At 53.0% G+C, this 25027-nt stretch overlaps 1 pseudogene; it reads left to right on the forward strand.

Annotated features, from left to right (window-relative positions):
* The first annotated feature begins 1418 nt into the window (after nucleotides 1-1418).
* On the forward strand, nucleotides 1419-23736 carry LOC115916562 (annotated as a pseudogene).
* The last annotated feature ends 1291 nt before the right edge of the window (nucleotides 23737-25027 follow it).

A 25027-nucleotide genomic window follows, 5' to 3' on the forward strand; every position in this document is an offset into this window, starting at 1 on the left:
ACTGACATTCACTTCAGGAGCCCACCAGCAGAACTTGGTGCCACCCATCTGTGCAAAAAGCAGAGCCTGCAATAACCACAGATACCCCTCTCCATGTCTCTGTCTCTCTTGACATTCTGGTGCATCTCCCCATCCCTCTTTTGTTCCCAGGATCCCATTTTCTGGCTTTTTCTCTACCTCCTTCTCTCCTACCTCCTGCTTTTCTCTTCTCTCTTTTGTTTCTGTCCTGCTGGACAAATGGGGCAGGCCAGGTGGGACCTGTGACTTGAGGGATGACCTGACCAATAGTTCCCAAAGAGATAGCAAGGGCCTTCCAGGGTTCTTTCATTAGTGCCTGTATTGGGTTTGTGTGGCCAAGTTTTGGTGGCGGGGGGTGGGGGCTGCAGTGGTGGCTTTTGTGAGAAGCTGCCAGAAGCTTCCCTGTGTCCAGGAGAACCAACACCAGCTGCCTCCAGGACAGACAAACCACTGCCAAGGCTGGGTCAGAGATGGCAGCGACACCACAGGGATAATGGATTCAAGAAGGAAAAAGTTCTTGCACACTCTCTCAGGTGCAGAGAAGAGCAGAGTGGGAACATGTGAAAGGAACTGCTCTGCAGACACCCAGGGCAGTGCAGAAGGAGGGGCAGGAGCTGCTCCAGGTGCCGGAGCTGCCTGCAGCTCCTGGAGGAGCCTATGCTGGAACAGGGGGATGCCCAAAAAGAAGGATGTGAGCCCGTGGAGGGCCCTGTGGATCCCTGGGCAGAGGAGCCCACGCTGGAACAGCTTTGCTGGAAGGGCCTGTGGGGACCCACACTGGGGCAGGGGAAGGACTCCCAGCTTCGCACCCTGAGCAGCAGGAGGAGGAACTAGGTGCGATGAACTGACCACGACACCCATTCCCATCTCCCAGTGCTGCTGGAGGGAGGAGGGGGCAGGGAAGGTGTTTATAGAATCCATTTTACTTTTCATTATCCGGCTGTTATTTTGACAGGTAATTAATTCAATTCCTATCCCCACCAGTATGTTTTGTCTGTGAGTGCAGTCCCTGGTCCAGCCGACGATGCTGGGCCTGATGCACCCACTACACGGACTGCCCTCCTGGCTTCGAGGGCACTGCTGACTCGGATCCGCATGGGCATCGACCAGGATCGCCAGGCCCCTTGCCGCAGCTGCTCTCCAGCCTCTGTTTTCCCAGTCTATACACACAGGTAGGGTGCCTGGAAGAGGACGAAGAAGAGGAGAAGAAGGTATGAACAAGGAGAAGCAGGGGGAGGACGCAAGAAGGACGACGAGGAACAACAAAGATTCAGCAGAAAAAGAAGTAGCCGGAGGAGAAGGAGGAGGCGGGAAAGAGGAAGGGAAGAGGGGCAGGAAGAGGGGCAGGAAAAGGAGGAGCCACAAGCCCGTAGCTCGTCGGAACTGCAGCACCCCCGCCCTGGGAGCGTCGGTCCTGCCCTCCGCATCCCGCAGGTGATGGGGGAGGGGAGCTCGCGGCGGTCCTGGTAGAGTTTTTCTGGGAGGGGGATCTTGGGATCTTCCGGGAATCCAAAGCTGAGCCGGAAATGCCCCTTGAGAGGATAGTGGAGGGTCTCCGGGAGGTGGAGTTTTTTTCGAGCGGTCCCGGTGGCGGGGCCGGGGGTGCCGTGCTCCCGGAGCCGCGAGACGGGTTTCTGCTCATTGTCAGACCGCCCTCGTGGCCATCGCCCGGTGCTGGCGGGGGATGGGACTCCGGTTTTGGGGGCCCTTAGAAAGAGCCGAGGTGGGGGGCGGGAGCCCCGGAGAGAGGGCGTGCTGGAGCTGGGGGATCCCCAGCCGCCTGGAGAGGGGTCGAGCACGGAGAGGGAGAAGCCTGGAGAGGGCGTGCCCAGAAACGGAGGACCCGGAGAGGGGGTACCGCCGGCATCCAGGGGAGGGGGATAGGTTGGAGAGGGCTCCCCCAAGGAAAGCCAAAGTGGGAAACCCAGGGTGGGGGGGGGGAATTCTGGAATGCCCAGCATCTTGAAGCAGATAGTGAGAGGAGAAAACAACCCACAGGACTCCCAAAATCCTTGGTATCCTTAAGCAGGGGGACCACGGCGGAGCGGGGAGGGGGGAGGACACGACACACTGGACCCCCAGCAGCCCAGAGAAGAGCGAGCACCAGAGCCTCAAAGTGGCGAGACCTCTGGGATTCTCGGGACCCTTGGCATCCTAGAATGAGGATCCCCAAAACGCGGAGGAACCCCAGCAGCCTGGAGAAGGGGGACCATTGAAACACCAAAGTGGAGAGACCAGAGAGGGAGACCTCCAGGGAGATTTTTCTCTGGCAGAATCTTGATGTTTTGACGTTTTTGGGGGTGGATCTTGGTATTTTTATTGGTTTTTGGGCTAAATCTTGGCCGTTTGTAGTTTTTCGGGCTAAATTTTCTATTTTAGAGTGGACTTTGGCTGAATCTTGGTGTTTGGGGGGCTGTGTCTTAGTGTTTTGGGGACTTTTATAGAGATAAGATGCCCAGTAACTTCTAGAGATTGACTTGGGCAGGAGGAATCTCCAATCCAGCACACTCACATCTTGTTTTTTCTGCCAAAACCAGGATTTATCATTCCCTAAGTTTGGCCAGATGGAGGACGAGACTGCGAGGAAGAGGAAGATGCTCTGGGACACCCAGAGGCAGGCAGGTGAGGAGGAAATTATTGCCCCTTTCCCTCTCTCTTTTGCCTCATCTTCCAGCCCAGCATTGCCCCTGGCTGCAGGACAACCCCAGCTGTCCTGCTGGGTATGAATTTGGGGGGATGTCCTTCTCCTTCCCTCTGGCACAGAGGCAGATCTCCTTCCTCTCCATCTTCCTTCTCCCTTCTCCTTATTTCTCCCTCCCTTTTCTTCTGGTTTTTCCTTCCTCTCCTTGTTCCTTCTTCTTTCTTCTTTTCCTTGTTCCTTCTCTTTCCTGTCTCTCCTTTCTCCTTTTTGTTCATGCTCCTTCCTCTTACTTCCTTTTCCTCATTTCTTCCTCTCCTTTCTCCTTCTTCCCCTTCTTTGTTCCTTCTTCTCCTTCCTCCTCCTTTTTCATTCCTCCCCTTCTTCCTTCTTCTTCCTTCTTCTGCCTTCCTCACTTCCTTCCTCTCCCTGTTCCTGCTCTTTCTTCCTTCCTATCTCTCCTCGATCCCTCCTCTCCTTGTTCCTTTGACTCACTCATTCCTTCTTCCTTCCTCTCCTTTCCCTTCCTCTCCTTCTTCCCTCCTCCCTCAGGGAATGACCTGCACACAGAGACCAGGGAAGACAAATCCCCATGTCAGAACCTTGTGAAAGAGGCTGTTTTAAGCAGCTCCACAGCACAGGAAGTCACCAAGGAGGAAAAGCCCTGGAGATCCCCCATGAGGCGCAGCTTCAAACCCAGCCCAGGGAGCTCTGAGGAGGAAAGACCCACCCTGTGCCGGGAAGGCAGCCAGAGCTTTCGCCAGAGCTCAGAGCTGGTGATCCATGAGCAGCTTCCTGGCAGGGAGAAGCCCTACAAGTGCTTGGAGTGTGGGAAGAGCTTCAGCTGGAGCTCCCACCTGATCCGCCACCAGAAGACCCACACTGGGGAACGGCCCTACACATGTGGGGAATGTGGGAAGAGCTTCAGCCAGAGCTCTGACCTGGTGGTCCACCAGCGCCTTCACACAGGGGAGCGCCCCTACAGGTGCTTGGAATGTGGAAAGAACTTCAGCAAGAGGTCCAGCCTCACATACCACCAGCGCTTCCACACTGGGGAACGGCCACATATTTGCTTGGAATGTGGGAAGGGCTTTATCCAGAGCTCCCACCTCATCAGCCACCGCCGGCTGCACACCGGGGAACGGCCATATAACTGCTTGGAGTGTGGGAAGAACTTCAACCGCAGCTTCAGCCTTGTCATCCACAGGCGTGTCCACACTGGGGAACGGCCCTACGAGTGCCATGAGTGTGGGAAGAGGTTTCAGACCAGCTCTGATCTCCTCATGCATCAGCGGATCGCACGCAGGGGAGAGGCCCTTCCGCTGCACTGATTGTAGGAAGGATTTCATCCGTAGCTCTGACCTGGTCAAGCACTGGCGCGTCCACACTGGGGAGAGGCCCTACAGGTGCTTGAAGTGTGGGAAGAGCTTCACCCAGAGTTCTGCTTTGACCTCACACCAACGGACCCACTGGTAAGAAAAGCCCTACAAGCACTCCAACTGCAGGAAGAGCATTGGAGGATCCATGCTGGGCAGAGCATGGGGGTGACCCATGTCCCTGGTGATCCACATTGGAAGACATCTGGCTTGTGGTCTCCACATCCTTCTGGTTCTCAATGGGCACCTGGATGAACAGAGGGGCAAGAACATCCATTGGGACACAGACTGATGTTGGAAATTCATTGGCAAGAGTGGATTTGTTGACTTTAGACCCCAAAAAATCTCATCTGCTCCATCCAATAATTTCTTCCTCTGGTATCAAGCAACACTGGATGATCTTTAGGGTCATTTCCAACCTAAATAATTCCACTATTCTAATTCTCTCTGGCCCATGGGTGTCTTGCGCAGCCAAATGGTGATGGACTGGGGCAAAGACCAAAATTTTGAACACAATGGGGTAGAGACCCCTCTTAAAAAGGCTCTTCCACCCACCCAAGCCAACTCCATGGACACTCACACAACGCTGACATGTAAATCTTTTTACTTTGGCCTTGATTTCTTTTGATTCATGTTTATCTCTTAAAAACACCCAAGGTTGGGGTAAAAAATATTGAATAAAACCTCTGAACTGCCAACATTTTACTGAAATTTTGGGGTTATAGGGGATATTTGGAGAAATGTGGGAGAGTTTTCTCCATTGTTTTGCAGTCCAAATCCAAGAGGGATCAATCTGTTACATCAAAATTACTCAATCCTGCTGAAAATGGCTAAATCCCAACCTCACATAGCTCAGACCCACCTCTTAAGGGCATGATTCCACCTCAAAATGGCTCAGTTCCACCCCAAAACTCATGTGATGCCACAGCACCCTCAATACCCCCAGGAGGGGTGTGATGGGGATTGGGAGAGGTGGGATGTGAATTGGGAGGGTTGGGATGGGGTTTGGGGTAGAGTGGGATGTAGACTGGGAGAAGTGGGATGGAGTTTGGAAGAGAGGAATGGGGTTTGGGAGGGGTGGGATGGGATGGAGGAAATAGGGTTTGGAAAGGGGATCTTCATATCTCGGAGCCGTGGGATTGGGATTGGGATTGGGGTTGGGACTGGGAGTGGTGGGATGCAGGTTAGGGGCTGGAATGAATTTTGGGAGGGGAGGGAAGGGATGTGGAATAAGATAGCAAAAGATAGGGGATGTTAAGGATGGGGGGACCATGTCCCTGAGGGTGTTTCAGGGTATCCCCCAAATCTGTGGAGGTTTTGGGGTATCTGCCATTCCTGAAGAGATTTTGAGATATTCCACATTCCTGAGAGGATTTTTTTGGCACCCCCCTTCCTGAGCGAGTTTGTGGGGTACCCAGAATCCTGGGGGTGGTGGGAGAGGGGGGAGATGTGGCTCTGGCACTTGGAAAAGGGGCTCCAGATCTTCTCCACTTGGAAAAGGGAGCCATTTTGAGGAGGACCATGTTGCTTTCTGCTAGTTTTGAAGTATTATGAACGGCTTTTGGGAATATACTGCTTATTTTCGGGGGTTGAGCTGACTCCCCGCTGTTCTTGGGGGCTGCGGTGATGTCCCCTCGTTATGGGAGGATGACGTGATCCCATTTTGGCGAGGATCTTGCTGTTTTCTGCCGATTTTCAGGGTTATAAATGGCTTGTGGAGGCCCGTTACCCTCATTTTGGGAGGTTGGGGTGACCCCATGGTTCCTCCGGTGGCTGAGGGGTTATAAGCGGCTTGTGGGGTCTCCCGATTGCAGGGCACCCCCCTGGAGCAGAGTGTGTCCCCTTGCTGCAGCCCGGCCCTGCGGCAGTGCTCAGCCCATGATGACTTCCCCGTGTCAGGCAGCCCCCCTCGGCCCCAGCACCCCCCGCCAGGGGAATTTGGGGAGGGGGGAGGTGGGGCGCCCAGGCCGGCCCCCCCGCGCTGTCCCCACAGGGCCTGGGCATGGCCGATGCTCCGTGCAGGTCCAGTCTGGTGCTCCCGGGGCCGCTTTGGGACCCCCGCTGCACAGGCGGCTGTGCTTGAATCTGGCGGCACCGCCCGGCGCTGGGGATCGGACAGCCGGGGACAGCTGGGGCCCTGCTGGGGACAGCTGGGGCCCTGCTGGGGCCACTCGTGGCGCTGGGAGAACTCCCGGCTGCGGGCACGGAGCGCTTGGGGGAACGGGGTGGGGGTGGAAGGGTGTGACGGTGTTCATAGGGGTCTTAGGATGAGGGAAGAGACATAGATCTGACTCCATGTTTCAGAAGGCTTGATATATTATTTTATGATATATATTACATTGAAACTATACTAAAACAGAAGAAAAGATTTCATCAGAAGGCTAGCTAAGGACAGAAAAAGAAAGAATGATAACAAAGGCCTGTGGCTCAGACTCTCTGTCCAAGCCAGCTCACTGTGATTGGCCATTAATTAGAAACAACTAACATTGGCCAATCAAAGGTCCACCTGTTGCATTCCACAGCAGCAGATAACCATTGCTTACATTTTGTTCCTGAGGCCTCAGCTTCTCAGGAGGAAAAATCCTAAGGAAAGGATTTTTCATATAAAAGATGTCTGTGACAGAAGCGGGGGAAGCAGGGAGGGGGACGATGAGAAGCAGTGAGGACAGGACGGGAAAAGGGTGGGGTAGGACCTCCCCACACGCAGAGCGGGATATGGTGGGCTGGGGATCTGAGGGCGATGGGAAAGAGGTGGAAAGTTTGGTCTGGGACCCATAAACGGAGTGGGAGGGATATGGAATCCACAGAAGTCAGAGAAAGGGGCACATCAAACCCCCAGATTTAGTGGAGGTAGGTGGCAGCCCCGAACCAAGTTCTGGGGAAACCTGGAGATGAGAGGTATGATGAGAAGGGAGTGTGAGAGCTGGTTAAACCATCAGTCCATCAACTTTCTCCTCCTCCATAAAAGAAGACAAAACAATCAGTTATTTACAGAAAGTGTCTGAAAAAGTTCACCACAAGAATGTCCATATCAGAAGGCCTAGAAAATCTTAAAAAACCAGGGTGACATCTCACCCTTTTTCCGTTTAAAAAAGAAAAAAGGAAAAGAAAATGAACCATGTGAAAAGGGAAACATGAACAATATTCAGCGTCCACTTGCGGAGGAATCATCGGAGTGATCACTCTCATCATCTGCGTCCGAGTCATCACTCAATGATTCACCCGCTTGATGCCTTTCAGGTTGGTCACGGTCTCCATCTTGCTCGTCGGCTGGATTCTGCCTCTGCGGTCGCAGCTCAGGGCGAGCACATCTCGAAGGTGCCCAGCGCACCCCAGTGTCTGTGGATACACAAGCATACCCGCGCCCCGAAGCGATAAGGTCATAGGGACCTTCCCACTGTTTGGTGACTAAATTCCGCACCGAACCTTCGCTCGAGGCTGATGTGCCTCATCCGCAGCCTGCAACGAGAGATGGTGATTCAAAATAAAAGGATTATTTGAGTTCTGCGGCACAGTGAGATGATTGATTGTGCACAAAGCTTTTGCCAACCGACTGTGCGGGGTTTCACCCTGCATTCCTGGTTTTTGTTTTTGAAGAACCCGCTTCAGAGTACCATGAGCACGTTCTACAATAGCTTGACCAGTTGGAGAATGAGGGATACCAAACTTGTGTGAGACACCCCACAACTGCAGGAACTGCCGCACCTTTTGCGATGCGTAAGCAGGACCATTGTCGGTTTTCACAGCAGAAGGTATGCCCAGAACGGCAAAGGCCTGCCTCCAGTGGGCGAGGACATCACGGGCCTTCTCCCCAGTGTGAGCCGAGGCCCACATGGCAGAGGAGAACGTGTCCACAGTGACATGCACATACTTGAGCCGGCCAAACTCGGCAATCTGGGTGACATCGGTCTGCCAAAGCTCCAAGGCCCTAAGGCCTCTGGGGTTTACCCCTGCCGGCAAAGGCGGAGCGAGTGCATGGCAGTCATCACATGACTCAACAATGTCACGAGCCTCAGTTGGCGGCAGCTGAAACTGCTTCTGCAGGGTATGTGCGTTCTGGTGGAAAAACCCATGGGATGCCTTGGCCTGCGCGAGTGTATCAGGCTGAGGCGCTACCCACGCTGGGTTAGCCAACTTATCAGCCCTCGCGTTACCTTCCACTAAGGTTTGGAAAGACAGGAGTCTGCTAAGGAAGGCAGGAGCCTCCCCTGAAATGGAGAATGTAAACCCTCCCCACCCCTCCGAATTGCTACAATTTTTAAATTAAGGGGCTCTCAGGCAAAGATATGGGAGCAGGCAATAACAGTTCCTTAATAGGGAAGAAATAAAAAGAATAAAATAAACAATACAGTCCACTGGAACAACACTGACAGAGTCAGAACCCAACCTGACACCCTGTTGGTCAGGGTGTTGGTGGCAGTCCGATTGAAAATGTGGCTGCAGTCCTCTGAAGTATCAGGTGTGGTTCTGTTGGAGCAAGGGGGTTCTGTAGAGAAGGATGTAGTCTTCCTCTGAAGATCCAGGAGGAAAAGGTAGCTGCTGTTCCTCTGGGGAATCTCGTGGAGAAAAACTGAAACTGCAATTTCAGAATCTCAGAGTATATGGGGTAGCAGTGCTTGGCTCCTCCCTCTGGGCGGAGCATCTCACAATGGGATGTTACAGTTCTTATCAGTCATGCACCGATATTCAATAGTCTGTTATCAGCAGAGGTCCCCTCCCGAGGAAGGTGTGAATGTGGTCATTCAAAGAGAGAGATAAGGCAAACTGCTCACTTGACAAGGTAATCAGCCATACAGATGGTAATGGAAAACATCTTGCATGCAATCTTCAACAGAGAGTGATAGTGACACCTCTCCAATAACACTGGTCAAACCAACAGTCCATCAACTTTTTCCTCCTCCATAAAAGAAGACAAAACAATCAGTTATTTACAGAAAGTGTCTGAGAAAGTTCACCACAAGAATGTCAATATCAGAAGGCCTAGAAAATCTTAAAAACCCAGGGTGACACTAAACATTCCCCTCAAATTCTTTTACATATTTAAATCACTTCTTGAAACTCATTTACATTAGAGTTGGGGGTCATTTAAGGGTCTCTGGTGGTCACTTGGGGAACATCCCATTCCTCAAATTATCCCTGTTCATCACAGGCCTCAAAAAACCAGCTGCTTCTTGAATGCATCCCAGCTCTGCATATGGATGGATCATCAGGTCTCCACACAATGTGGGTCACTGTGGATCATCCAGTGTGTGTTCTCCAGTGGGTGAAAAAGTTGGACCAATAACCAAAGGTCTCCCCCCCTCCTCTCCACTGGGGCACTCACATGGGCTTCCTTTATTGATGGGTGCAGTGTGAGGTCAAGGCAGAGCTGCAGAAGCTCCTCCCATACTCCCAACACTCATAGGGTTTCACCCAGCTGTGAATTTCTTGGTGGGTGATGAGATTGGAGCTATAGTTGAAGCTCTTCCTACAGCTGGTACAGTGGAAGGGCCTCTACTCTGTGTGCATTGCCTGTGCACCATGCCTGATGAGATTTGAGCCATTCTGAAACCTCTTCCCACACTAGGGACACTCATAAGGCTGTTCCCCAGTATGGATCTTCTGGTGGTAGATCAGGTAGTAGGTGATGCTAAGGCTCTTCCTATAAGAGCCTAAATGAGAGATGTGGGACTCCAGGCAGCTCTCCAAAATGTGGTTTACTCCATCCAAGAGGTTACAGAAGTCCATGGTTGTGGGTGACAGAGCTGTGCCTACAGCTGTCAGCTCTGGCTGCAGGCAGGCCTGGAGACCCTTTGCTTTTGGTTACAGTGCATTATATACAGTGCATATTTTTTTTGCTGAGCATCTTAATACAGTAGAACCAATCTATACCTTAACTATTATCCATAGCCTTTCATAACTACTATAAATTCCATATTCATGTTACTATTCTCCAATCACTAAAAGTTAGTACATTACAGTTTAAGCTAGAAGTTATTTTTCCGTTTTCTTGCAGTGGAAAATTCTGAGACCTTTTTTCTACTTGCAACTTTGACTTGTTTGCCTGTGCTATCTTTCTGCTTGGTAAAAACATCTCCTTGTTTGAGGTGGGTTTATCTTTTGCTCTAAGTCATAAAAACCCCTTCTAACTAACACACCCTTTGCCTTCTTGGTTATCCAGTAAGACTGACTCAGCAATTTTCTTTTATATCAAAACTTGCTTCCATCTCTATTCCTTCATCTGACTATATATTTAAAAATCTTTCTGCCAAGCACACATATCTGTGCGACTTTCTTGTCAAACTTGCATCCTTCCCAACATCTTCCCACATTCCTGACACTTGTAGGGCCATTCCCCAGTGTGCAGACACTGGTAGGTGATGAGACTGGAGACATCAGTGAAACTCTTCCCTTACACTGGGTGGTTCTCCTGTGTGGATTCTCTGGTAGCAAATCAGGCAAGAGCTCCAGCTAAAGCTCTTCCTGCCTTCCCCACACCTGCTCCCAAGTGCCCGGATGTTGGTGGGTGATAAGGCTGGAACTCCAGATGAAGCTCTTCCCACATTCCAAGCACTTGTATGGTTTCTCCCCGGTGTGCAGGTGCTGGTGGGTGATGAGCTCAAAATTTCAACTCAAGCTCTTCCTGTAGTCATGGCATTTGATTTGTAGGGCTTCCCTTACTGGTGGGTCTGTTGGTGTCTCATCAAGGCAAAGCTCTGGCTGAATCTTTTCCTATGTTCGGGACACTCGTAGGGCCTCTCCCTGGTGTGTGTCTCCTGATGAGATGTGAGCTATTCCAAAACCTCTAGCCGTAGTCAGGATACTCATGAGGTCTCTCTTCCATGTGTGTCTGTGGATGTCTGATGAGAATTGAGCTGCTCAAAACCTCTTCCCACACTCGGGACACTCATAAGGCTTCTCCCCACTGTGGAAGTGCCAGTGGGTGACCAGGTGGGACTGTGGACAAAGCTCTTTCAGCAGTCAGGGCACTTTAAGGGCCATCCCACTGTATGCAGGCTCTGGTGGGCGAGGAGCTTGAAGCTCTGGCTGAAAGTCTTCCCACATTATCCATTGTTGTAGGGACGTTCCCCAGTGTGCAGCCGCTGGTGGGAGGCCAAGATGGAGACGTCATTGAATGTCTTCCCACATTCCCCACATGTGTAGGGCCATTCGCAGCATGGATGGGTGGATGAGGTGGGAGCTCCAGCTGGAGCTCTTCCCACAGTCCAAGCACTTGTAGGGCTTCTCTCTATCATGAAGCCGCTGCTGGACCCCCAGGTCAGAGCTCTGGCTGAAACTCTGGCTGCCTTCCTGGCACAGGGAGGGTCTTTCCTAGTCAGAGCTCCTGGGCTGGGTTTGCATGCAGCCCCTCCTCATGTGGGATCTCCAGGGTTTTCCTCCCTGTTGGATTCCTGAGCCATGAAGCTGCTCAAAACAGCCTCTTCCACAAGGTTCTGCTGTGGGAATTTGTCCCCTTTGGTCACCATCCATAGCTAATTGTCTGGGAAAGGAAGAAGGAAAGGAAAGGAAAGAACAAAGAGAAGGAAGAGAGAGAGGATGGAAAAAAGAAAAAGAAAAAGGAGAGAAATGAGCAATGAGGTAAGGAGAAGAAGGAAGTAGAACAAAGAGAGGAAGGAACATGTAAAAAAAAGTGGTGAAGAAAGAAGTAGGAGAGGAAGAAAGAAAAGAAGAAAAAAGGAGAAAGGAGGAGGAGAAAAAGGAACAAAGAGAAGGAAGAAACTTGAAGGAACAGGAGAAAGAAGGGGAGGAAGGAAGAAAGAAGAACAAGGAGAGCTTTCAGAATAAACCCCCAAGTAGTAAGTTGTTTTGTGGTATCCCCCAGTCTTGAGTGGATTCTTAGGTATACCCGGTTCCAGAAGTGAACACATGGTTCTGACGCTTGGAGGGGGGCCCCTTGGAGAGCCCGTTTTGGGGAGGACTGTGCTGCTTTCCACGAATTTTGGACATAATGAACAGGTTTTGGGGACTTCCCCTAGGAGGGGTGTTTGCGGAGGGGGCAGGTGGAGGGTGCCCAGACCAGGCCCCCCCGCATTGTCCCGGCGGGGGCCGAGTGCGGGTGGGAGCCCCGCGGGGCCTGGCCCTGCCCAGACACGGCTGGTGCCGCCCCCGCGCTCCACACTGGGCCGGACCGGTCCGGACCGGGTTTGGGGCTGCGGCCCTGCCTGGTGCTGGGGATGGAGCATGCGGGGGAGCTGGGGCCGTACTGGGAGTGCTGGTGGCACGGGGAGCCTCCGTGACTGCGGGTGGGAAGGGGTAATGGGAGAAACGTTGGAAAAACGGGGCGTGGAACCACACTCGGAGGTAGATGTGGGGTTGGTCACCCCTAAACCGTGGTGAAAGGTAGCTGGAGTTTGGAGGGACGTCAGGAAAGGGTGGGAGAGGGGGGATAAAGGGAGGTAGGACAGTGGGAAAGAGGTTCCTATGGGGACCTCCTGCTGTCCTCCATCATCTGAGCCTCGGAGCTGCTCCTTCGGGCTTGGGAGGACAGAGGCGCATCCACACTGGGGAGGGGAGTCCCCAAGCTCCCGGTCAATCCCTGTGGAGGTGATTGGGGGTGTTGGGGGGTTACCCCATTCCGTAGCCAGTGCTGTCGTGGGGTTAGGGTTAGCTTAAGGCGGCCGTGGTGCAGAGGGGGAGAAAGGGTGGCCACGGAGGAGGAAGAGGAGGAGCAGGAGCAAGACCAGGAGGAGCAAGAAGTAAGAGGAGGGATGAAAACAGAGAGAAGGAGGAAGCTCGGGGGTCCACCGCTCACTGTACCTCCCCCGGGAGCATCGTCTCCTTCCCCCCAGCGTTCTGCAGGTGAGCTCGCCCTAAACATCTCAGGGCATCCCCTGCAGGTGGGTTTTTCTGGGGTGTCCCGGTGGCGGTGGGCGGGGGAATGCAGGGTCCCGCAGCCGTACGGTGATCGCACAGTGCCGGCAGTGGGGGCGACGCCGCGGTTTGGGAGAGCCGAGGGGGAGAACCCCGGCACCCTGAAATGGGGTGTTGAAGATTGCATGCAAGATGTTTTCCATTACCATCTGTATGGCTGATTACCTTGTCAAGTGAGCAGTTTGCCTTATCTCTCTCTTTGAATGACCACATTCACACCTTCCTCGGGAGGGGACCTCTGCTGATAACGGACTATTGAATATCAGTGCATGACTGATAAGAACTATAACATCCCATTGTGAGATGCTCCGCCCAGAGGGAGGAGCCAAGCACTGCTACCCCGATATAGTCTGAGATTCTGAAACTGCAACTCAGCGTTTCTCCACGAGATTCCCCAGAGGAACAGCAGCTGCCTTTTCCTCCTGGATCTTCAGAGGAAGACTACATCCTTCTCTACAGAACCCCCTTGCTCCAACAGAACCACACCTGATACTTCAGAGGACTGCAGCCACATTTTCAATCGGACTGCCACCAACACCCTGACCAACAGGGTGTCAGGTTGGGTTCTGACTCTGTCAGTGTTGTTCCAGTGGACTGTATTGTTTATTTTATTCTTTTTATTTCTTCCCTATTAAAGAACTGTTATTTCCTGCTCCCATATCTTTGCCTGAGAGCCCCTTAATTTAAAATTATAGCAATTCGGAGGGGTGGGGAGGGTTTACATTCTCCATTTCAGGGGAGGCTCCTGCCTTCCTTAGCAGACTCCTGTCTTTCCAAACCAAGACATGGGGGCACGGAGGAGGCAGAATCCCCAGCAGTCTGGAGTGGAGAGGGGAGAACAGAGCGGGCAGCCTGGAGAGGGGGAGCCTGGAGACGGGTGTGTGGGAAAATCCCTGGCTGTGAAGAGCCAGTGCTCACAAAGGAGACAGAGGAGCCCTGCAACCTTATTCGAACAAAGGGAGAGAGTCCGCTAGAGCATACCCCTGTGAGGACTCTCCTCATAAAAGGAGGATGCAACCTCCTTTTATCCTAAACTTTTGGCCACGTACTGCCATCTTTGCTTCCCCATTGCCTGAGGTACAGCTTTCCCGAACCACCTACTGCATATTCCCCTAAAGCTCAGAAGTTCAAACTCTCCGGGTTCTGCAACAAAGTCATACAGCTGGATATTCATGAGGGCTTCCTCACACATTCTTTCAGAACCTGATTGGTTATTTCAGACCTAGTCTTTTGTGAAGACATTAAGACCCATTTCTCTTATCAGGGGGTCCCTGGGACCCCAGACATGCCTAAGTAGAGAGTTAGGGGAGAAAGGACCCCTGGGACACCTCAAACATCTCTAAACAGCACCCAAGAAGAGAGGAAGCCCAGAACCCATGGGAGCCCCAGCAGCCCAGTGAAGGGGCACCTCCAGAGCCCCAGAAAGAGACAACTAGAAAGGGAGAACTGCTGTGAGGGTTTTTAACACTGAGTCTTCATGTTTCTGAGGCATTTAGATATACAAGATGACCATATAGATATACATGAGATGGACTGGGGTAGGAGGAACCCCAATTCAATGAGCTCATACCTTGATTTTTTTCAGCCAAAACAGCTGGATGGGGAAGACTGTGGGGAAGATAGTCCAGGATATCCAGGCAGGTGAGGAGGAAGTCACTGCCCCTTTCCCCTCTCTCCTTCTCCATCTCCCAGCGCAGCATGGCCCCCGGCTGCAGGACAACCCCACTGCCGACACCATCCTGCTGGGCACAGACGGGGGGATCTCCTTCCCCTTCCCTCTGGCATGGAAGCAAATCTCCTTTCTCACCTTCTTCCTTCTTCTCTCTCCTTGTCCTGTTTCTTCCTTCTGCTTGTTCCTTCCTCCCCCAGGCACTGAGCTGCCCACGGAGACCTGAGAGAACAGATCCCTGTGGCAGCACCTTAAGAAAAAAGCCATTTTTAGTGGCTCCACAGCACATGAAGTCAACAGGGAGGAAAAGTCATGGAGATCCCTGTGAGAGTCTGTCCGAAATCCTGCATTTTCCTGCCTCACGATTGCCATGGAAGACCACGGAAAAGCTTAAAACTGTTGAGCCAGTACAGGGGGAGGGGGTGCTGCCTCTTAGCTACCCGTCTCCATAGGTAGTTATCTATCATATGCTGAACTTGATGGGACATTCCGCCCTGACTTAGAACAATGGATCTGGACTTCCCTACCTCCCGGCCTAACTGGCTTTGAACTGTAGAAATGGCCCCTTTCCAATAAAAAACCCCCGGCCTGCCTTCAATCATCATTACAAATAACAAGACATCCCTCTGCAGGAAACCCCCTTGTACCTTCTTCTAAAGACTGGGACTGAACTTCAGAAACTCACCCCCCCCACCCCCAGCTCAGTGGTGGGGAGGGAGAGCTGTGCTGTTGGGAGGTGGAAGGCTGCCCAGAACTGAAGCACGAGCACTGAAGCACGAAAACAATGGTTTCTGCTAGTTACTGGGACTCTGTGTACCTGCACCCCGAGTTCTGTGCTCTTCCCCCTCTTTTTGTGATTTTGGTTGTGAAACCGCTTCCCTTCCCCCAACGAAAGACAGTATAATTAGGGTCTCAGTTCAGCCGTCCCCTTGAGATCTCCCCAAAACCTGGTACCCTGCTGAACTTCTGACGGCTGGACCGTGAGAAGCAACACCACGGTTTCGGTAGCTATAACCCATACCCCTTTTCTTTCCTCCCTCTTTTCCTTGTCTTTTCCTCTTTTCTCCGGTTCCCCCCTTCACCAACGCTATTCTGTTGTGATTTTCAATAAAACTGTATCTGATTTTGTTGCTGTAAATCCTCTGTGCCTTTATCGGTTATTTTTGCACCTTAAAATCAAACCCATCTCCCGTACCACTGGGTCGGATTGGGACAATCCCCCACAAGGAGGGCCTGCAAACCCAGCCCATGGTGCTCTGAGGAGGAAGGACCCACCCTGTGTTGGGAAGGCAGCTGACCTGGTGGTTAACCAGCAGCTTCATGATGGGGAGAAATCCTACAAGGGCTTCTTGGAATGTGGGAAGAGTTTCAGCAACAGGTCCAACCACCTCATCCCCCATTGGGTGCACACGGCCCTATGAGTGTGAGGAACGTGGGAAGAGCTTCACTCAGAGCTCCAGCCCGGGCTGCCCCCAGAAGATCCACCCAGGGAACAGCCCTAGAGGTGTTTGGAATGTGGGAAGAGCTTTATCCAGAGCTTCAGCCTGATGTGCCGCCAGAAGATCCACATTGAGGAATGGCCCTACCCCCTGTACTTGGAATGCAGAAAGAGATTCAGCCTCCTCTTCCATCTGATCTACCACCAGTGTCCACGCTAGGGAACGGCCCTACATATGCTTGGAATGCAGGGAGAGCTTCAGGTGAGGCACCTGCCTGGTCTGCCACCAGAGCATCCACACTGGGGAACAGCCCTACATGTGCAAGGAATGTGGAAAGAGGTTTAGTGACAGTTCCAACCTGATCTGCCACCAGAACATCCACACCATGAGGAGGCTCTATGAGTGTCCCAAGTGTGGGAGGAGCTTCTCCTGCCGCTCTGCCTTGACCCAACACCAACAGTCCCACAGGTAAGGGAAGTCCTGTGAGTGCCCTGCCTGAAGGAAGAGCTTTGTTCACTGCTCCAAGTTCACCGACTAGAGGACCCACATTGTGTTATCTACGGTGACCATGCTGGCACTTGAATCAACCTGGTGATTCAAGTTGGTCACAGACATGGTAATCCAGCACTGGCAGAAACCAAGATTTTGGAGACAATTTTGTGGGAACCCCTCCAAAAAAGGCTCTTTCACCCACCCAACCCAATCCAACCCACGGATACTCAAACAATGCTGACATGTAAATTCTTTAATTTTGGCCTTGATTTTCTTGTGATCTATCCTTTAAAAACACCCAAAATTGGGTAAAAATAAACAACCTTGTCAGAGATGTGTAAAACCCCACCATTTTACAGGGACTGGGGGGGAATTTGTAGTTTGGGGGATATTCAGGAGGATTTGGGGTTTTTGAGGGCATTTGGAGGAGCTTCCTCCATTACTTTGCACCTCAAAACCACTCAATGCCACTGAAAGTGTCTCCATCCCAGCCCAAAATGGCTCAATCCCACTTCAAAATTACTCAATACCACCCCAAAAGTATTCAATCCCACAGCGCTGCAAACCCTGGAGGGGAAGGAAGGGGATGGGGACGGGTGGGATGTGAATCGAGAGGGGTGGGATATGGACTGGGGCAGACGGGATAGGGATTGGGAGGGGTGAGAGGAGATTTGGGAGAAGTGTCATGTGAATTGGGAGGGGTGGGATGGGGATTAGGAGGGGTCGGATGGGGTCTGAAATGAGACCTGAGCTCAAGATTGGCAATGAGGAGGCCCAGGGGGACCCCGTTCCTGAAGGGGTTGCAGGGTATCCCCCAGTTCTGCATGGGTTTGGCTGATGCCTCACCAGTTGCCAGGCAGACCCACAGTGCCCAACATTCGCCACGTGGACCCCACCTGAACTCCCCCTCACCTTCAGCGCCCCCCAGGAAGGGAATTTGAGGAGGGGGAAGATGGAGGGCATCCAGCCGGGCCTCCCCGCACTGTCGTGGCAGTGGCAGCTGCAGTGGGGACCGAGTGCAGGCAGGAGCAGCCGAGAGCCCAGCGCTGCCCCAGCCCAACCTGCCCCAGCTCCATCCCTGCCCCTGTCGTGGGATGTTGTAGGTTTGAGAGGCACAGGAGACCAAGGATGGGTGCTGGGCCTGGGGAGAAGAGGAGAAGGGATGGAGGAGGAGGAGAAGGAGGGATAGAGGAGGAGAAGATTACCTGGCTAAAGCACACCAAGAAAAAGGAAACAAAAATCCAAAATCAATCAATCCAAAGTGAAATAAACCCAAAACAATTTATGTATCTCAGGAGGTTCTGGGGGAGGAAGGGGTGAGGGAAAAAAAACAGAAGAGGGTAAGCATGAAAAGGAATATGGAAGACTCCACTGTTGAGTCACAAGGGTCAGAGTTGACACCTGTGCAGAACTAAGCCTGGATTTCAACAGTTTAGGCTTAAAAGCCCAATAGCACTTAACTTAAATTTAACAGCACTTAACTGAAACCTAATCATTAACTTCACATAGAATTTATTACACCACATCAGGAACATACCCACAGGCCCGAATCTTCCCACCAGGTGCAGGGCAGAGCCTGGAGGAGGAGTGGGGGGCTCAGCCCAGGACCATTGGGGGTGCCCCAAGTGCAGCAAACAGGAGAGTTCCCAGCTCACAGAGGCCCCAGCACAGGGAGGTTGCTGTCGCAGCTGCTGCAGCCCAGGAGAGTTCCAAGGGTGTAACGTGGAGTCGGTGGTCAGAGACAGAGACACACTTCACAGTTGCAAGTGGCAATAATAGAGAGAACTTTATTGTCTGAACCCAGCTTTATACAGGGGGTTTGAAAATGCCCCAGTCTAAACTGCTCATTGGTCTGATCTTAACACCTCTCAGTTCTCTGAGAAGTGAGATGTCTGCAGCTTAGGGTGCAGGTGTGATTGGGTGAAATTGCCCAGTACAAGCCAGCTTGTACTGTAACTCAAGGGTCTCGCTCACTCAGGGCTGCTGTTTATAGGGCCCAAGGGATGGGCTTTATTCACAGACATTTTCCATCCCGGCCCAAGCTCAGGCCAACGACTTTCTGGGAAAGGTTGAGAACTAAAATATGACCCCATTTGGGATGTTATTCGAAAAAAAAAAAAGTTTCCAAGGCTGTTGGAGCTCGTTGGACAGCACCAGTCCCTGGAACAGACAATGTTGGTGATACACTCAAGAGGAGCTGAGCCCATGGGCTGCTTGTTAAGGCCAAGGCCTAAACAAGTATTTCTCAGATCATGGTGTTGCCTGATAGGAGGGGGAGCTAGGGAGAGATTTTCCCAAGTGTGTCCACTGATGTTTCATGAGATCTGAGATGCTCTGAACCCTCTTCCCACATTCCTCACACTTGTAAGGCTATTCCCCTGTGTGGTGGTGCTGGTGGGTGATGAATGCAGATGGAAGAAGAGAATTTCCAGAGCCCGGAGCTGGGTGAGACATAGACAAGAATCAGCATGGGATGATGCAGAGCTGCTTTCCAATGGAGTGCCCGAGCTGTTCCTGTCCAGCTCCGCTCTGGAATGCCGTTCTGGAAGGGGCACTTGGCCTTTCCCGTCCGCTGGAACACCCTTCTGTGGGCAGAGACACAGGTCATGGTGTGCCCCCCCACCACAGCGACTCCCAGCACCCCACAGCCAGCTGGGAGCTCAGGAGGCCATGCCAGACCCCCCTTTCCCATTCCCCTCTGCCCCACCGGCTGCTGGGTGCAGGGAACCCCCTGTGAAAAACGCCAATCACTTGTTTTTAAATTTTTAAAAGTTTAATAGTAATAAAATCGTTATAAAAATAGTAATACAATTAGAGTAATAATAATTTGGACAAATTGAATTAGGACAATATGAGACAATAAAGACAAAGAGTTACAGATGTCTGGGTACCTTTTTCTGGGCAGCACGAGCCGGAAAGGACACCCGTTAACAAAGGATTAACCCTTAAAAACAATAGCCCGTTGCATATTCATACACTTCATACATGATGCATAAATTCCATTCAAACACAGGATTCTGTCTGGTCATTGCCAGCTTCTGCCTCCGAATCCTAACAGTGCCTTCCAGGCGGGAAGAAGTTCATTACTTCTGATAAGAGGGCAATAAATTCTTTTTCTCTGAAAGATTTAGGTGTCCTGTGGCTGCTATCTCGCTGCGAGTCCTTTCTTTAAAAAAAGTATCCTACATAGCATAGTTTCTATTTTAACATTTTTTATAACCTAAAACTATATTTAACACACTACTTAAGAGAATTAATACAGCATTACTTTCTAACACAACACATATAATATTCATTTTAATATTTGCGAAAAGCCAATCATAAAATACATGCATTTTTCACAGCCCCCAAGACCCCCCAGTGAGGATCCGCTTCCCCTCAGAGCCGCAGGGAACTCCTCCAGGATTACGGAAGGGAGCTATGAAGGGACCCCCTTTGGGAACCACTTTCCCGCTGCGCCACCTCCCTTCATCTTCCCTCTCCCACTCCGTTCCCATCGTCCCCCCCAAATCCCAGCTCTCCCCATCTCGGTTCGGGGCTGACCCACCTCCTCTACCATCTTCTCCCTTCTTACCGCGTCCCGCCCCGCCCCTCCCACAGACCCCGGCCCGCAGCCGACGGCAGCGCAAGGAAAGAGGAAGAGGAGGAGCAGGAGCCGGAAAAGGAGGAGAAGCTGAAAGACGACGAGGAGGACGGGGTCTACGTTTTTGTTCTTGCCTCGAGTTTATGTACCAGTGTCAGGAGGTCAGCTTCTGTAGCTGTCTGATCTTCTGCAAAGGAGAGGAAGAAAAAGCAGCAGAAAGCGGGAGAGGAAGAAGAGGAGGAAATTCGCGTGTCCACCGCGCCCTGTGTCCGCAGCCCTCCCGGCCCGTGGAGCATCTGCCCCGCCGCATCCCGCAGGTGACTGGGGAGAGAGGGGGAACGTACCCCAGGAATCTTGGGCGTCCCCGGGAGGTGTTTTGTTCCAGGGGGGATCCCGGCCGTGCCTATCGGCGGAGCCCAGGGGAGGATGCGGGGTCTCGCACGCCAGCTGGAGATCGCCCGGCGGGAGCAGGGGACAACGGTTCTGGCTGTCCCTGGCGTGGGAGACCGGAGAGGGGCGATACGTGTTTGGACTAGCCCCGGAAGCACAGAGTTAGCGGGGAGGGCGGGATTCCGTCGACCCTGAAATGGGGGGCTGGGAGAGGGGACGTCCCCGACATCGTGGAGTGGGGCGAGCCTGAAGAGTGGGAACCCTGGGACCCCCAGCAGCCGAAACAGAGACTCAGAGAAGAAGGGACCCCCTAGGACCGCTAAAATTTCCAGCAACCCTAAGCAGGACCCAGAAGAGGGAAGACCTCCAGGACCCCGGAATGGAGAGACCAGAGATGGGGGAATCTTGGAGGACTCCTGTGCTGAATCTTAATATTTTGCAGGGGGTTTTTTCTGCATCATGGTGTTTCAGAGGTTTTCATGGACAAAAGATACCTGGTGACTTCTAGAGATGGACTTGGGCAGGAGGAACCTTCAGCTCAGCACACTCACACATTGTTTTCCCCCCAAACCAGGATTTGTCATTCCTAAGGATTGGCTGAATGGAGGAGGAGGCTGCAAGGAAGAGGAAGATGCTCCAGGACAGCCAGGCAGGTGAGGAGGAAGTCACTTCCTGTTTCCCCCTCATTTCTGCTCTATCTCCCAGCCCAGCATGGCCCCCAGCTGCAGGACAACCCCTGCTGCCAACACCATCCTGCCAGGGATGGATGGGGGGATCTCCTTCCCCTTCCCTCTGGCACGGAGGCAAATCCCATCCTCTCTTTGTCCTTCCTCCCCCAGGCACTGAGCTGAAGGCAGAGATCAAGGAGGAGAAATCCCCCTGGCAGAACATTAAGGAAGAGGCTGTTTTGAGTGCCTCCACAGCACAGGAAGCCAATGGGGAAGAGAAGCCCCAGAGATCCCACACAAGGAGGGGCTGCAAACCCAGCCCAGGGTGCTCCAAGGAGGAAAGAGACCCCCTGTGCCAGGAAGGCGGCCAGAGTTTCAGCTGGAGCTCAGAGCTGGTGAAGAAGCCTCACGTGGGGGAGAAGTCCCACAAATGCTTGGAATGTGGAAAGAGCTTCAGCCGGAGCTTCCACCTCCTCCGCCACCAGATGATCCACACAGGGGAACGCCCGTATGAATGCTTGGAATGTGGGAAGAGCTTCAGTCGGAGCTCCTGTCTGATCCGCCATCAGGTAATTCACACAGGGGAACGGCCGTACAACTGCAAGGAATGTGGGAAGAGCTTCAATGACCGCTCCAACCTCCTCGTCCACCAGCGCCTGCACTCCAGGGAACGGCCCTTTGAGTGTTGGGAGTGTGGGAAGAGCTTCAGCACCAGGTCTGACCTGATCCAACATCAGAAGATCCACAGTGGAGAACGGCGCTATGAGTGTCCTGAGTGTGCAAAGAGATTTCGGACCAGCTCCCATCTCCTCCTGCATCAGCGCATTCACACGGATGAGAGGCCCTTCCGCTGCCCCGACTGCAGGAAGGGCTTCAAACGTAACTCCCACCTCACCCTGCACCGGCGCATCCACACCGGGGAGAGGCCCTATGAGTGTCCTGAGTGTGGGAAGAGCTTCTCCAGCAGCTCAGGCTTGACCCAACACCAACAGTCCCACTTGTAAGGGAAGCCCTGCTGTGGAGGCCCAGGGGCCCACCATTGGAGCTGTAATACCTCAGCCCTGGAAGGGCAAAGGTGACCAGGGTCAAAGACAGACTCCCTCTGAATACAGTGGTCTCACCCATAGGCATTTCCAGGCTCATGTTAATGTAGCAGGCTTTATTGGTATCAGCCAGTTCAACTGCCCTTTTTTCTTTATAGGTACTGCCTCTAGAATGTTCTCCCCTCTCTTGTCCCCTGTCGGTCCTGGTTTATTGTGGTGCTCCACCCCTGGTTACCTCATTGGTTCCCAGTTTGCTGCCCCTCCTCTTCGGATCTGCCTCTTTTTCCCCCCCATATAAAACCCTGTCCTCAGCCGTCTGTCCTTGGACCCTCTTCATAGCAATAAACCAGGTTTAGAGCTCCACACAAAGGCTGTTTGTTAGCAGTTTAAGCAAGCCTGCTCTGGGTTCTGGGAATGCAGGTTGTTCACAGAGGCTCATTGTGCATGCCCCACCACACCCTGAGAATGCCCTGATTGTGAGAAGATCTTCATCTGCTGCTCCAACTTCATCACCCATCAGAGGACCCACACTGGATGATTCACAGTGACCCTCACTGGGCCGAGACCTGCTGATCCATGTTCCAGGTTGCCCGTGTACTGGGTTTGTGTGGCCAGGTTTTGGAAGTAGGGAGCTACAGAGGTAGCTTTTATGAGAAGCTGCCAGGAATTTCCCCGTGTCCAGCAAAGCCAGCACCAGCTTCTGGACAGACCCACAGCTCACCAACACCAAGCCCGTAGGAGAGGGCAGTGACACCCCAGGGATAATGGATTCAAGAAGGAAAAAGTTCTTGTGCAGATGGAATCGGGTGCAGAGAAGAGTGGGAACATGTGAAAGGAACAGCTCTGCAGACACCCAGGGCAGTGCAGAAGGAGGGGCAGGAGCTGCTCCAGGTGCCGGAGCTGCCTGCAGCTCCTGGAGGAGCCTATGCTGGAACAGGGGGATGCCCAAAAAGAAGGATGTGAGCCCGTGGGAAGCCCGTGATGGAGCCCATGGAGGGCCCTGTGGATCCCTGGGCAGAGGAGCCCACGCTGGAACAGCTTTGCTGGAAGGGCCTGTGGGGACCCACACTGGGGCAGGGGAAGGACTCCCAACTTCCCTCCCTGAGCAGCAGGAGGAGGAACAAGGTGCATTATCCTGCTCTGATTTGGTTGGTAATAAATTGAGGTCCTTTCCCCAGGGTGAGTCTGTTTTGCCTGTGACAGTGTTTGGGGAGCAATCCCTCCTGGTCCTTATCTGAATTCCTGGACCTTTCCTTTTATTTTCTCTCCCCTGTTTAGGTGCAGAGGGCAGGGACAAAGCAGTTTTGGTGGCACCTTGCATCCAGTCAGGGTCAGCCCGCCGGAGGGGGTTGGTAGTGGCCTGGGAGGTCCCTGGACATCCCCCCTGGAGCAGGGTGTCCCCCCTTGCTGCAGCCCAGTCCCTCAGGCAGCGCTTAGCCAAGCAGAGCACTTGGTGCTGGTGACTCGGCAGGGTCCAGGCAGACCCGCAGCGCTCAGCCTGGACTCCAGCTGTGACCCCCACCCCCAGCGCTCCCTGCCAGGGGAATTTGGGAAGGGAACACGTGGAGGGCGCCGGGGGGGCCCCCCGAGCTGTCCCGGAGGGGGCGGCTGAGGCGGGGGAGTGCGGGTGGGGGCCCGGCCCTGCCCAGGCACGGCTGATGCCCCCCACACTCCGGACTGCTCCGGCCTGGTGCTCCCAGCGCAGCGCGGCTGCTTTGGGGCTGCTGCTCCCTGCCCGGCCCCGGCCATGGGGCGAGGGGCGGCAGCTGGGGCCCTGCTGGTGGCACTGGTGGTGCTGGGAGCCCCCCCCAACTCTAGGTTGAGCAGGGAGGCGGGGGAGGGAACTGAAAGATGTTTGAGAGGACACCGTAAGGGAAGGTGGGACAGTGGGAAAAGGGTTCCCAGTGGGGGACCCTTCGTGTCCCCCATCACTTGATCTCTGGGGCGATTCCCTGGGGCTCTGAGGGGGGTGAGATCCGCAGGGAGGGGCCCCAATCCGCCTGGCCATCCCTCAGGAGCGGGGGACTTCCCTCACACAGCAGCTGGGGCTGTAGTGGCCGTGTGGCAGACTGGGGGCTGGAAAGGGGGGTCCAGAGTGGCCCCCCTGAGCTTCCAACCTGATGTAGGGTGGTGGGGGTAGAGGGGTGCATCCCCCAGCTTGCCTCCTTCCCCGCACAGTGGTGTTCCTGTGGATGGGAAAAGCCCAGAGTCACTTCCTGAACGGCCCTGAGTGGGTGAGGTTCATGGACAAGAACATCTATAACCTAAAGCAGCTCCAGCACTTCAACAGTGATTTGGGCACTTTGAGGGGATACCCCATATGGGAACACCCATGCCCAGTACTGGAACACCCAACTGGAATTACTGGAGAAGAGATGGGCTCAGGTACTGCAGTACAGGGACACATACTGTTGGCACACCCCAATCACCTGGCATGAGCAGCCCTATTTTTGAGGAAAACAACCCCAAAATCGCCACAAAAATCCCCAAATCCTCCTGATTATCCCCCTAAATCCCAAATTCTCCTTGAAATCAAATGAAAATAGTTGGGATTTGAAGATCTTTGTTTAATTACTTTATTTTAGCCCCAATTTCATGTGTTTGTAAGAGAATAAAATGGCTCAAAAGAAAACGAAGGCCCAAATAGAAGGATTTACATGTTGGTGTCATGTGAGTATCTCTGTAGCTGGGCTGTTTGGGTAGGAAGAGCCCTTTTTGGCGCCTTTGATTTGAATAGTTTGGTCTTTGCACCAATCCATCACCACTTGTCTGTGGAAGATGACTGTGGGCCATAAAGAATTAGAACAATTGAATTAAAAAGACCTCTTGGTTGCAAAAGA

The sequence above is a fragment of the Camarhynchus parvulus genome, unplaced genomic scaffold (assembly GCF_901933205.1).
Source record: "Camarhynchus parvulus unplaced genomic scaffold, STF_HiC, whole genome shotgun sequence".
Lineage (NCBI taxonomy): Eukaryota > Metazoa > Chordata > Aves > Passeriformes > Thraupidae > Camarhynchus > Camarhynchus parvulus.